Raw genomic sequence first — 12,312 nt, 5'->3', positions numbered from 1 at the left:
GTACCCTGAAACTACCTCCTTATGCCAACACCTGAAAGTGATCCCTCAGAGCGACAAATCACGTTGGAAGAAAGGAATTTTTACTTTAATATGGACGGCGCCGTCTTCATGGACACTGCACTATGTAATGCAATAGGTGTTGCTTTTGGTATTGTAAAAAACAATGTCTTCATTTTTTTTAAGGCATTGCAATTACAATGTAAATAGCTCAAATAACGTAATTGCAAGACCTATTGCATTGTAAATGCTGGCCATCTCCAGTTTTTGCCTCGATGTTCCTATTTGTTATTCCTCCTTTAGTCCCCCCCTTCAGGACTTCTTGATCCCAAAAGTGAGTGCCGGCGCCCACCATCTGCAACCACCGGCAGACATTAAGGAAGGGGGCAGCCTTGTTTAGTGGGCAATCAAGGAAATAATTGATTGTGTAGATTTTGTAGGAAATTAGCATTTACACCAAAGTCGAAAGCAGGCTGGATTTTGGAGCCCAAAGCCTAAAAACACAATAATTGTCACTGAAAAGCAAATATTTATTCGTTCTTCCATTTCCAAATCGTTGTGCAGTTCCTCAGTGACAAACAGCAATGCTGCACCGCATCCTACCAAAGAGATGCATTTTGAAAGGGCATGAAACCAGTGGGGCTAACCAAGTTTGTGCACTTTGTCCCACTCGGGTGTCCTCCTAGTACATGTTTTTTCGACCCTGTACATAAGCACATTGGAAAGGGCTGGCCACCGATTCCCTACAAATGGCTAGTCTTCGAAATAAAATATCTGCTCCCCTTCGCCAGAGTACTCTTGTCGTCTCATAGGCAAGAGGCCCGGTGTTTTTCTCTGCAAAGCCGGGGTTTCTTTTTGAAGCCACCTTGATTTTCCTGCAGCACCAGGCTTACCGGAGAGGTGGTTGCTGGGGCTGGAAAGGGGCCTGCGAGCTCTCCTCAGATCACCACCGATCCCAAGGGCGTGGAGTCCTTGTGCAGTCTTCCAGGAAGTATTCTCAAAACACAGACTGACTTTAGAGATTCTGAGAGCAAGATTTAAGGAGGATATGAAAACACATGCTCTGGTCTCCCTCCTTCCACTGGGCAATGAGCTCGCGCCTCCTCCTGGACGATGCCTCAGAGGGTGGCAAAGCCCTCCACCCTTAAACATTAAAATGATACACCCATTGATGAGGGATTAAAGCACAGCCACCTAACCGGAACACCATACCAGTAACAGTTCCAACCCGAACCGGACACGGTCTGGGAAACCTAGAACCAAGTAGAGTCTCTCTGGTTGACCAATGGTGTGCTATAGAAATGCAGATCACAGAACCGAGGTACCTGGTGCAGCAGGGATGCAGGCGTTCTCCACAGGCCAGGAGCTCGTGAAGGCCACAGGGTCCATGAGGGTTAGCTTGAGATGCGACTGACTCGGCCCCAGTCCTACTGGATCTTTCAAAGACAATTCCGTGCTTAATTTGAGCCGGTGGTTTTCGTGCTCAACACCTGCGTTGTTTATGAGCACCAGCTAAGGACGTATTTGGTAGGCACAGGGAGATGAAGTGATTTGCCCAGAATCACAAGATGTTAAGCTGACAGACTCGAATTTGGCACCCCAGCTATGGACCTTAGGCCACATCCTCTACCAACTTCCATGGTTAGTAGTTAGTTCCGTTTTAGGTAGCGCTTACAGCAGAAATGGGTTGGTGCAAGCCGCCTCCTGAAGAGACTCCAGGCACTTTTTTTTAAAACAAATAACCACTGGTCATCTTCTGAAAAGCCAGCAGGGTCCCAACTCTCTGCAGAAACTGATTATAGTTTTATCAAGAGTTTAAGGGCTGTTGAGGTGCGGCCTTAAACTTCCTCAACTGACACATGCACACCTGCAGAACACCTCACTTTAACCACAAATGCTCGGCGGAGATCTGTCGCTGGCACTGAGCCAAGCGTTCAGTTGTGTGTGCCCCACAGTCAGGCAAATCTTGGGAGTCTTCAGCTTTTTGTTGTCTCCTGCCGTCTATGAAGTGTTAAGAGACCCAGACAAGCAAAGGGAGCAAGAAAAGGGCACCCACTGCTCCATACACACCCTGCAAATGCAGGAGATCTGAAAGTGCCAAGCAATCACATTCAGTGGGCAGTGTCCCATGAGAATCTAAAACCAGCACTTCATTGCTGGATTACATTGAAAGGTAACCAGGTTTTGGGCAAAATATAAAACCAAACTCTTCCTGGGGTGCCATGGTTTCCTTGGTCATTTGGGATGGGAGCGTGGATATAGAGAACAAATGCTGCTTGCCTGCCATTCTGGAACAAATGTGTTTCTAAAAAGATACCTGTTGCTTAGCATTCTGGGAACATGGTGGAGGTGTCCTCAGCCTAGACCATATTTGCTCTGGCTTCTAGGACACTGCTTTTAAAATGGATGTTTGCGTGGCTTTCTGGGAAAGAGAATTTAGAAAAATTGTGCTGGTTTGGCAATTTGGGCAGTTGCGGCTTTCAAAACATTCTGGGAAAGGGCCTTTAGAACACCTTGAGCCAGAGGGCTCTTGGGATAGGTAGCAGTCTGATGGCCTCAGAATGTTGGGCTCCTCTTCCCTTCACCCACCTACTCGGTGTAACTTTTGAGTTTCTGCTCACCTAGTGCTTTTGCACAACAACTTTTCTCGCCTCTCCACTCATCGTTTTATCCAATGGTTGCCCATGTTGAAAAGATGTCTCCTCAAAGTGATCTGCACCAAGATATGAACGCTGCTGCTCCTAGCTACACCCAGCCACTGATTCCTCCATGCTCCCTTTTGGAATCTCTATGCTCTAAATCTGCCCGCCTTCCTCAAACCCCTCACACCTTGTGGCCAGATGTGGTAGATGCACCCTTCCTGTGCTCCAGTGCAAAGCTAGGAACTCACCCATGAGCGTCCACCAAAACACTTTTCCCTTTTTATAAAAAGTTAAAAGTCCATTGTTACTCCCAAGCTGGAGTGGCCTATTTCCTGGCACTAGTTAGACACTGTCACTGGGTAACCATGCGCTTTACCCATGAAAATCAAATCAACTCCACATGTCTGACCTCATGCTCTGAGCCAACTTCAAGAGCACTGCCTAAACTAAAGGGGGGGTGGTAATCATTGTGCTGTCACTATGCCAGCTGCACCACGCCAGTTTCACCAGAGGCCAACTCAGCCTATTCCAGGGACAGTGCTTCATTAGGTGCTACATGAGCAACAGTGCCACCTGCACCAAGCTAGAGGCTCAAGTGGGCAGAAAGTGATGATACTAGCCCCCTCACCACACACCCACCTGCAGCAGACCAGAGCTGTATCAGATGGTAGCCCGCCAGGGCAGGGCTTCGGAAGTTGACATTCTGTGTTTTTTGCTGGAGTCCTGGCCTCTGGCAAGGGAGTGGTCCTCCAGGGATGGCTAACCTATCAGCTAACCTATGGGTCCCAAAAAATGACTTATGTGGCAGCATCACAAATGCCCACTCTGCGGTTTTTTGCTGCCTGGTGATCTCCTTGTTTGAGAATTCTATAGACCAGGCTACCAAGGAACCTGCAGGAGTTGGTGACAAGCTGACTAGCTGAAAGAACTGCAAACCTGGTGCAGGTGACTGTGTTTCAGCCAGCTCTCTTCATCTGTTGGTCTGTCATTGTGTTATTTGCATTTCTGTACCGCCCACTACAGCATGGGCCTCAGGGACAGCCCATTCAACCACTGGTAACTTCTATGGGAGTGACTGCATTCTGTTCTTGCACATAGTGCACTTACTTACACACAAAAGTAGTCCCCTTGTGTCGTTTTACAAAAACCATTCACAAACAGTGGCAAAGCCTAACACATGCAGCAGACGCCAGACCTATTGACTTTACCAATGGTTGTTTTTCTAAGGCATTGTCCTGAGTTACTGCTGTGAGAAGAGAAAACAAATCGAATGGCAAAGGGATGTAAACATTCTGGCATCTCCGGAGATTTGGGTTGAATTGTAATGGGATAAGAATAGTATGTTCCAGGGAGGTGCACTACACCGGGTTGTTAGGCCGGTGCCTTTTAAAGAAACTTATGCTCAAATCGATATCCGGAGCATACTAAGACTATCAGGTTAGTGGAGCCTTCGGCTGGGGAAACAGCCACCATGAAAAATAACTGCTGCACGCACAGTTCATGGAAAGCAACTGTAAACTTGTCATTTCCATAGGGGGTGAACATCTTAAAAGCAGGGGAGCAGATGGTATCCATGAGAATGGAGGACTGCAGCCCATGGATTACTTTACTGCACGCATGCACTTGCGCTCGTGGCAGCGGAAGTGTAACATTGCGTCATACCCCAAAGTATGTGGTCACTTGTAGTGGCAGGGCTGGTTTTGCAAAAAAAGATACTCAGTACTTAATTAGCATATAAATAAGTGCCAGAGCCCTTGTCAGGAGGCTACTGCAGCTTCACCACCCATTGCCTCTGCCAGCGCGGTCAGTGACAGTACCAACACAATGTTTAACTATAACTCCTAGAAGTGTGACAAGTCAGACTATAGCAGGCCCCGCAAAGATACACGATTGGCTTGGGCGGCGTGCATTAGTAATTTTTCATGTATATTGAATTAACTTTGGTTGTGTTCATCCCTAAATTAGACAGGTAGCGCCACCATGTGGCAGGCTGTCATAAGTGCCAGTGTTGACAACTAAAGTGCTGGTGCGAAGCACAGGTAACCACAGGCTCAAATTGAGCACTGTATGATACCAATTAAAAATACATTGCTAACTTACAGAATTACTGAATGGCTTCTGAAAACATTGCACTCTGAACACTTAGCACATTAGACTTAGCTGGCCGCCTTTCTTAACAAAAGTGGATTTAGGGTGGTGGCACTCTCAACATACACAGGTTTGGATCTGTGGTAGAAGTGGGCGGGATCGGAAGGGCATGGCGTGCCCCTATTTAAAAAAATTATTTCAGTCCGTTCCCCTACTTCTTTCTTTCAAAAAGTCGTCCCGGGACGGCAAGAATAGTCCAACTTAAAAAACTGTAACTTTTTCATTCAGCTTCCAGGGGCTGCTCGTACTTCTCTGTTGAACTCCAGAGGCTGCAGCAGCCCCTCCCTGAGCCCTGACAGACTGAGGGCAGGCCCATTGTCATTCCGATTGAGGCTGATTATCCACTTTCCAATGACAATGCGCCCGCTGTCTGCTTTCAGCATATCATGTGCCTGTGAGATCAGAGTTAGTGATTAAAGAGGAGTTTTCCCCCAACAGAGTACTGTGGGGTGTTTGCCCCCTTGTGTAATTAGTCAATGTTGTACACAGAGTGAACTGGGCAGGAGCAGTGATGGGACAGAAGAGGCGACAGGAAAGGAGGGGTAATGGGGCAGGAGAGGTGACCGGGCAGGAGAAGTGACCGGGCAGGAGAAGTGACCGAGCAGGAGAAGTGACCGGGCAGGAGAAGTGACCGGGCAGGAGAAGTGACCGGGCAGGAGAAGTGACGGGGCAGGAGAGGCGACAGGGCAGGAGAGGCGACAGGGCAGGAGAGGCGACAGGGCAGGAGAGGCGACAGGGCAGGAGAGGCGACAGGGCAGGAGAGGCGACAGGGCAGGAGAGGCGACAGGGCAGGAGAGGCGACAGGGCAGGAGAGGCGACAGGGCAGGAGAGGCGACAGGGCAGGAGAGGCGACAGGGCAGGAGAGGCGACAGGGCAGGAGAGGCGACAGGGCAGGAGAGGTGACGGGCAGGAGAGGTGACGGGCAGGAGAAGTGATGAGGCAGGAGTGGTGACGGGGCAGACACATTGTGGATGTCACCGGTTGAAATTGTGTGTGACATCACAACCACAGGTGATGGGGCAGGAGTGGTGACGGGGCAGGAGAGGTGAACAGGGCAGGAGAGGTGAACAGGGCAGGAGAGGTGAACAGGGCAGGAGAGGTGAACAGGGCAGGAGAGGTGAACAGGGCAGGAGAGGTGAACAGGGCAGGAGAGGTGAACAGAGCAGGAGAGGTGAACAGGGCAGGAGAAGTGAAAGTGACGGGGCAGGAGAAGTGAAAGTGACGGGGCAGGAGAAGTGAAAGTGACGGGGCAGGAGAAGTGAAAGTGACGGGGCAGGAAAAGTGAAAGTGACGGGGCAGGAAAAGTGAAAGTGACGGGGCAGGAAAAGTGAAAGTGACGGGGCAGGAGAGGTGACGGGGCAGGAGAGGTGACGGGGCAGGAGAGGTGACGGGGCAGGAGAGGTGACGGGGCAGGAGAGGTGACGGGGCAGGAGAGGTGACGGGGCAGGAGAGGTGACGGGGCAGGAGAGGTGACGGGGCAGGAGAGGTGACGGGGCAGGAGAGGTGACGGGGCAGGAGAGGTGACGGGGCAGGAGAGGTGACGGGACAGGAGAAGTGACAGGACAGGAGCAGGGATGGGACAGGAGCAGTGACGGGACAGGAGCAGTGACGGGACAGGAGCAGTGACGGGACAGGAGAGGCAACAGGAAAGGAGAGGTGAGTGGGCGGGAGTAATGACGTGGCAGGAGTAATGACGTGGCAGGAGTAATGACGTGGCAGGAGAGGTGACGAGGCAGGAGAGGTGAAGAGGCAGGAGAGGTGAAGAGGCAGGAGAGGTGAAGAGGCAGGAGAGGTGAAGAGGCAGGAGAGGTGAAGAGGCAGGAGAGGTGAAGAGGCAGGAGAGGTGAAAGGGGCAGGAGAGGTGAAAGGGGCAGGAGCAGTGAAAGGGGCAGGGGCAGGAGCAGTGAAAGGGGCAGGAGCAGTGAAAGGGGCAGGAGCAGTGAAAGGGGCAAGAGCAGTGTACGGGGCAGGAGCAGTGTACAGGGCAGGAGCAGTGTACGGGGCAGGAGCAGTGTACGGGGCAGGAGCAGTGTACGGGGCAGGAGCAGTGTACGGGGCAGGAGCAGTGTACGGGGCAGGAGCAGTGACAGGTGCAGGAGCAGTGTACGGTGCAGGAGCAGTGACAGGACAGGACAGGAAAGGCGACTGGGCAGGAGAGGTGACGGGCAGGAGAGGTGACGGGCAGGAGAGGTGACGGGCAGGAGAGGTGACGGGCAGGAGAGGTGACGGGCAGGAGAGGTGACGGGCAGGAGAGGTGACGGGCAGGAGAGGTGACGGGCAGGGCAGGAGAGGTGACGGGCAGGAGAGGTGACGGGCAGGAGAGGTGACGGGCAGGAGAGGTGACGGGCAGGAGAGGTGACGGGCAGGAGAGGTGACGGGCAGGAGAGGTGACGGGCAGGAGAAGTGATGTGGCAGGAGTGGTGACGGGGCAGACATTGTGGATGTCAACGGTTGAAATTGTGTGTGACATCACAACCACAGGTGACGGGGCAGGAGTGGTGACGGGGCAGGAGAGGTGAACAGGGCAGGAGAGGTGAACAGGGCAGGAGAGGTGAACAGGGCAGGAGAGGTGAACAGGGCAGGAGAGGTGAACAGGGCAGGAGAGGTGAACAGGGCAGGAGAAGTGACTTGTACTTATGTTCCTTGCCTATTTATTTATATACTATTGCATGACATCCACTGATGTATCTGCAAAGCATACCTGTTGCCCTGAATTTTTGTCCTGAATTTTCCCCTCCTGTCCTGAATTTTTGTTGTGAATTTTGACCCCATGTCCTGAACTTTTACACTCACCATCCTGAATTTGCTCCCATGCCAGTTGGCCACCCTACTCCGCAGTGCCCACAACCACCTCCCCCCTTCCCTTCTAGCTAGGGGCCTGCAAAGCAACACTGAAATTCCATCAGACAACTGTGAATTAACTGGTGACAACAGAGCAGAGCAGATTGTTGACAATCAAATATCGGCCCTTGATTAGCAGTGGATTCCAGAACAAGGAGTGTAAAATCCTCTGTGTAGAGGATGCTATGGTGCAGGGAGGCACACAAACTAGTTTATTTTAACAAACTGACTACACTGAACGGGGTACCTGCGCACCCTAAACTGGAAACACAGTGATCCATGACGTTTATATCTAATAAGCATACATATCTGCAGTATTGTACTGCAAAAGGTAACTATACCAGACTGGCCATTCCAGGTATTAGGCGTTTCCCAGGGCGACTGGAAGGGTAGGGAGCCAGTTTAGTTTGGGGGGGCCGGATTTGTAAAAGTGCAGGAGTTTTAAAAACACTGCAAAGTTCTTTGTATATTCTGCAGGTTTCGATCAACAATACAAGTTCAAAGATAACTTTGGTGATCAATGTACCTGCTGGAGAGAGATGACAGCATGTTTTGTCCAGTGGCTGTTTTACTCACCTAAGGTAGCGCAGAGAGGTAATATGCCTGCTGGAAAGAACGTGTACCACGCATATCAAAGAGCAACATTTTATGTGCATAATTCATAGGGTACTGCTTTGTGTTCACTTCCCAAATGAAAGGACACTTGAATACATATGGCCTGGAAACTCGGGCTGGACTGTTCCTATTGGGCGCAGGATCAAGACTGATTTGCATATGGCTGGGTCCAAACTGGAATGGCATGGTGAGCAAGAAAACAATGGATTTAGGCCCCGATCTCTGTACTGGGGTGAATGTATAACATTGTTCTGCATTCTGTCCACCAGTTGATTTTTTTGCTCTATTATGATTGAGCAGCTAGCTGGCGACATGAATATGAAGGAGCCTTTGTGGGTTTCTGTGAGTCTAGATTCTCCTGAAGAGTCCCTTTCTCTTCTGAGCCCTGCTTAACACATGTGTACAGGAGGAGCCCTGTATTCATGTCCTCAATGTTTGAGACAAAAAATACTCATGGATTTCTTAACAATGAGAGTAAAAGCATTAAGGTAACATGTTGTTCCTGCTTATATTTCACACGCTTTACATAAACCTGTATTCCCTATCAGGGTTTGCTTTTTCCTGATTTAAACCTCAAATAAACATGTTTATCCATTGTTTGAATTAAGTAACGTTATAAGCTGTGACTGGTCAGTGAAATGCTAAACGTACTAAAAACTATGTTTTGCTATTTCTAGCCACACCCCTGACTCCGCCCACTGATCCAATCTTTGGTTATTCCCGCCCCCTGATTCTCCACCCACAGTTCCCCTACTTTTTTCCCCCACATAGACCACTGGTTTGGATGTGAGACGAGTGAGATCACCAACCTCCCATTCCACAGCCAATACCCTGGATTGAAGGTCACTGTTCGCTGGAGCACAGTGTACAGCGGATGCCATCTTTCAATTACCGCAACTGGTGGGAAATGAGGTTAGCGTGTGAAAGAAAGATGCGCCAGGAGTCACCAGAGCCATGGTGCTGCCTGGAGACAAAGCCTACACAACGATTACACTACTAGAAGACGTGATGCATATTAGATATATATTTACACTGCATTCAGTTCTCTTGAAATATATACGTTTTCATTTCCTTTACAAGCTTTTCATACCAATTAAAATGATTTACGTAAAAAAAAAATTGTATGGAAGTCTACTGTCCCTAACATATGCCTCTCGTGGGAAAAATGCTTATGTCTAATTAAGATTTTATTCAAGTCATCAGGTTCGCGCCACACACAATTCAGGTTCCGAAATAGAACAGGTCATTGAGGAGCAAAAGAAATATAAGCGGATAACTATTTGTTAATTATATAAAAGATGAAATGTGATATTAAACTGGGTAGACCAGGGCAGTTGTACGTCCTAAGAGATTACATAAATGCCCATTCTGAGCAGTTTGGGGTGCTGGCAGGATCGGCCATAGAAAGGAAGCAACAGGCAGACCTTGACAAGGCATTGCATAATCTCCCGTTCCAGGGCGCACCCTTCCAACCTCATTCACTTCCGGGATCCGGGTCATGCGGGTAATAAGACTCAGGTGACATTTGTAGAGCAAGTACATTTGTCAGGGCTCCGGAGGCCCTTGGGGTACTGTTATGACGAACACAGACTAGACTAGTTAGGTCGGACCAATCTTCCTGTTATATCTCATGAGGTTGGGGACTCTTCCTGCAAAAGGCAACATAGGTACATTTATAGGACAATTCCATATCATTGGTGACCACGTGTCCAAGTCGTGGAGCTTCTTATAACACCACAGTGCCTTTAGGGGGTTGCAATTCTGGTTCTCCTCAGTTAAAATACAAGATATACAGGGCTCTTTTCTGAACAGTGCAGTACACTCCACTCTACAACATACCCCACACTAGGCCACTTGACTCCTTCATGGAACGCCATGCCACGAACACCACTCCACTATATGCCACTCCACATTATGCTATTCCACTCTACGCCACTCCACTCTATGCCAATGCACTGAAGGACAGAAGCTGCCGCCCTGGGCAGGCCAGAAGGAGTCTAGTGAGGGGCCAGTGCTTGGGCCTAGGGCTATCAGAATATACAGGCCAGAAGCCCCCGCTCCCCCCCTTTATTTTCAGGAAAAAAATGGAAGGCATATCAATTTATGGTTGTTATTCAAGGGAAAGAAAGGGTCAAGAGGTTTATTACCTGCATTACAAGGTTTGTTTTAGGTTATTCAGTCTAGTCTCATGTCGCCTGAACCCGTTTTCCTGATACAACCCCTCTCAAATAGATCAGTGGCAATGCCCCTGAAATGGCTGATTCTGCACTGAGCTACCCAGGTCCCTGGGAAAAAGAAAGTCAGACAGAGCCCTGAAGGGTGGTCCATTACTGGATGAGAAAAAAATATAAAATCCTTTGATTCAAACTAGTTAGAAAAAAAAGAGACTTGCTACGGGCTAGGAAGTAACGGGCATTTTTTTGCTACAGCTGAGGAGAGAACAAAATGTCTTTGCCACAGGCTTGGAGATAAGCTAGGTGACGTTGCCAGAGGTTAAGAAGAATACTGGAGGCAACAGCCCGGGGAATAGACAAACATGCTTTGCTACAGACTGGAAACAGACAAAGACACGTTGCTACAAGCTGCAAAGAGAAAGAAGGGCTTCGCTACAGGCTGCAAAGAGAAAGAAGGGCTTCGCTACAGGCTGCAAAGGGAAGTAAGGGCTTCGCTACAGGCTGCAAAGGGAAAGAAGGGCTTCGCTACAGGCTGCAAAGGGAAAGAAGGGCTTCGCTACAGGCTGCAAAGGGAAGTAAGGGCTTCGCTACAGGCTGCAAAGGGAAAGAAGGGCTTCGCTACAGGCTGCAAAGGGAAAGAATGGCTTCGCTACAGGCTGCAAAGGGAAAGAATGGCTTCGCTACAGGCTGCAAATGTAAAGAAGAGCTTCACTACAGGCTGCATAGGGAAAGAAGGGCTTCGCAACAGGCTGCAAAGAGAAAGAATGGCTTTGCTACAGGCTGCAAAGGGAAAGAATGGCTTTGCTACAGGCTGCAAAGGGAAAGAATGGCTTTGCTACAGGCTGCAAATGTAAAGAAGTGCTTCGTTACAGGCTGCAAAGGGAAAGAAGGGCTTTGCTACAGGCTGCAAAGGGAAAGAAGGGCTTTGCTACAAGCTGCAAAGAAAAAGAAGGGCTTCGCTACAGGCTGCAAATGTAAAGAAGAGCTTCACTACAGGCTGCATAGGGAAAGAAGGGCTTTGCAACAGGCTGCAAAGAGAAAGAATGGTTTTGCTACAGTCTGCAAAGGGAAAGAATGGATTTGCTACAGGCTGCAAAGGGAAAGAAGGGCTACGCTACAGGCTGCAACAGGAAAGAATGGCTTCGCTACAGGCTGCAAAGGGAAAGACGGGCTTTGCTACAGGCTGCCAAGGGAAAGAAGGGCTTTGCTACAAGCTGCAAAGGGAAAGAAGGGCGTCGCCACAGGCTGCATAGAGAAAGAATGGCTTTGCTACAGGCTGCAAAGAAAGAAAAAGAAGGGCTTCGCTATGGGCTGCAAAGAGAAAGAATGGCTTCGCTACAGGCTGCAAAGAGAAAGAATGGCTTCGCTACAGGCTGCAAAGAGAAAGAAGGGCTTTGCTACAAGCTGCAAAGGGAAAGAAGGGCGTCGCCACAGGCTGCAAAGAGAAAGAATGGCTTTGCTACAAGCTGCAAAGAGAAAGAATGGCTTTGCTACAGGCTGCAAAGGGAAAGAAGGGCTTCGCTACAGGCTGCAAAGGAAAAGGAGGGCGCTGCTACAGGCTGCAAAGGGAAAGGAGGGCGCTGCTACAGGCTGCAAAGCGAAAGGAGGGCGCTGCCACAGGCTAGTCTTAGGACCACTGATACAGTGAGACAGATTCCTGGCGAGGACTTTCCTTTTATCTCTCATTTCAGGGCTGATTGTCCAAGGGGCTGAGTTGAATTAAACTAGGACCATAATCCAGTAACCCCATGATGTGGCACATTAAATATACCTCGGAACGAGCCTGAGCCAGCAGAGAAGCAAGATGCTGTTGCTTCAGGCTGGGCCTGCTCTGGAAGCAGGTAGTTGTGATACTTCCCATATATTTTTGACGGATGGGATGAGGTAAAGCATGG

At 49.5% G+C, this 12,312-nt stretch overlaps 1 protein-coding gene across 8 annotated transcripts in view; it reads left to right on the top strand.

Moving 5' to 3' along the window:
• The window catches only part of DGKA (diacylglycerol kinase alpha), a 458,241-nt gene that overhangs the window by 73,896 nt on the left and 372,033 nt on the right, over window positions 1-12,312 (top strand). The gene's annotated exons all lie outside the window — the stretch shown is intronic.

Source organism: Lissotriton vulgaris, chromosome 1_1 (genome assembly GCF_964263255.1).
Source record: "Lissotriton vulgaris chromosome 1_1, aLisVul1.2, whole genome shotgun sequence".
NCBI lineage: Eukaryota > Metazoa > Chordata > Amphibia > Caudata > Salamandridae > Lissotriton > Lissotriton vulgaris.
The sequence above is the reverse complement of the archived record's forward strand: the minus strand, read 5'-3'. Positions and strand labels throughout refer to the sequence as shown.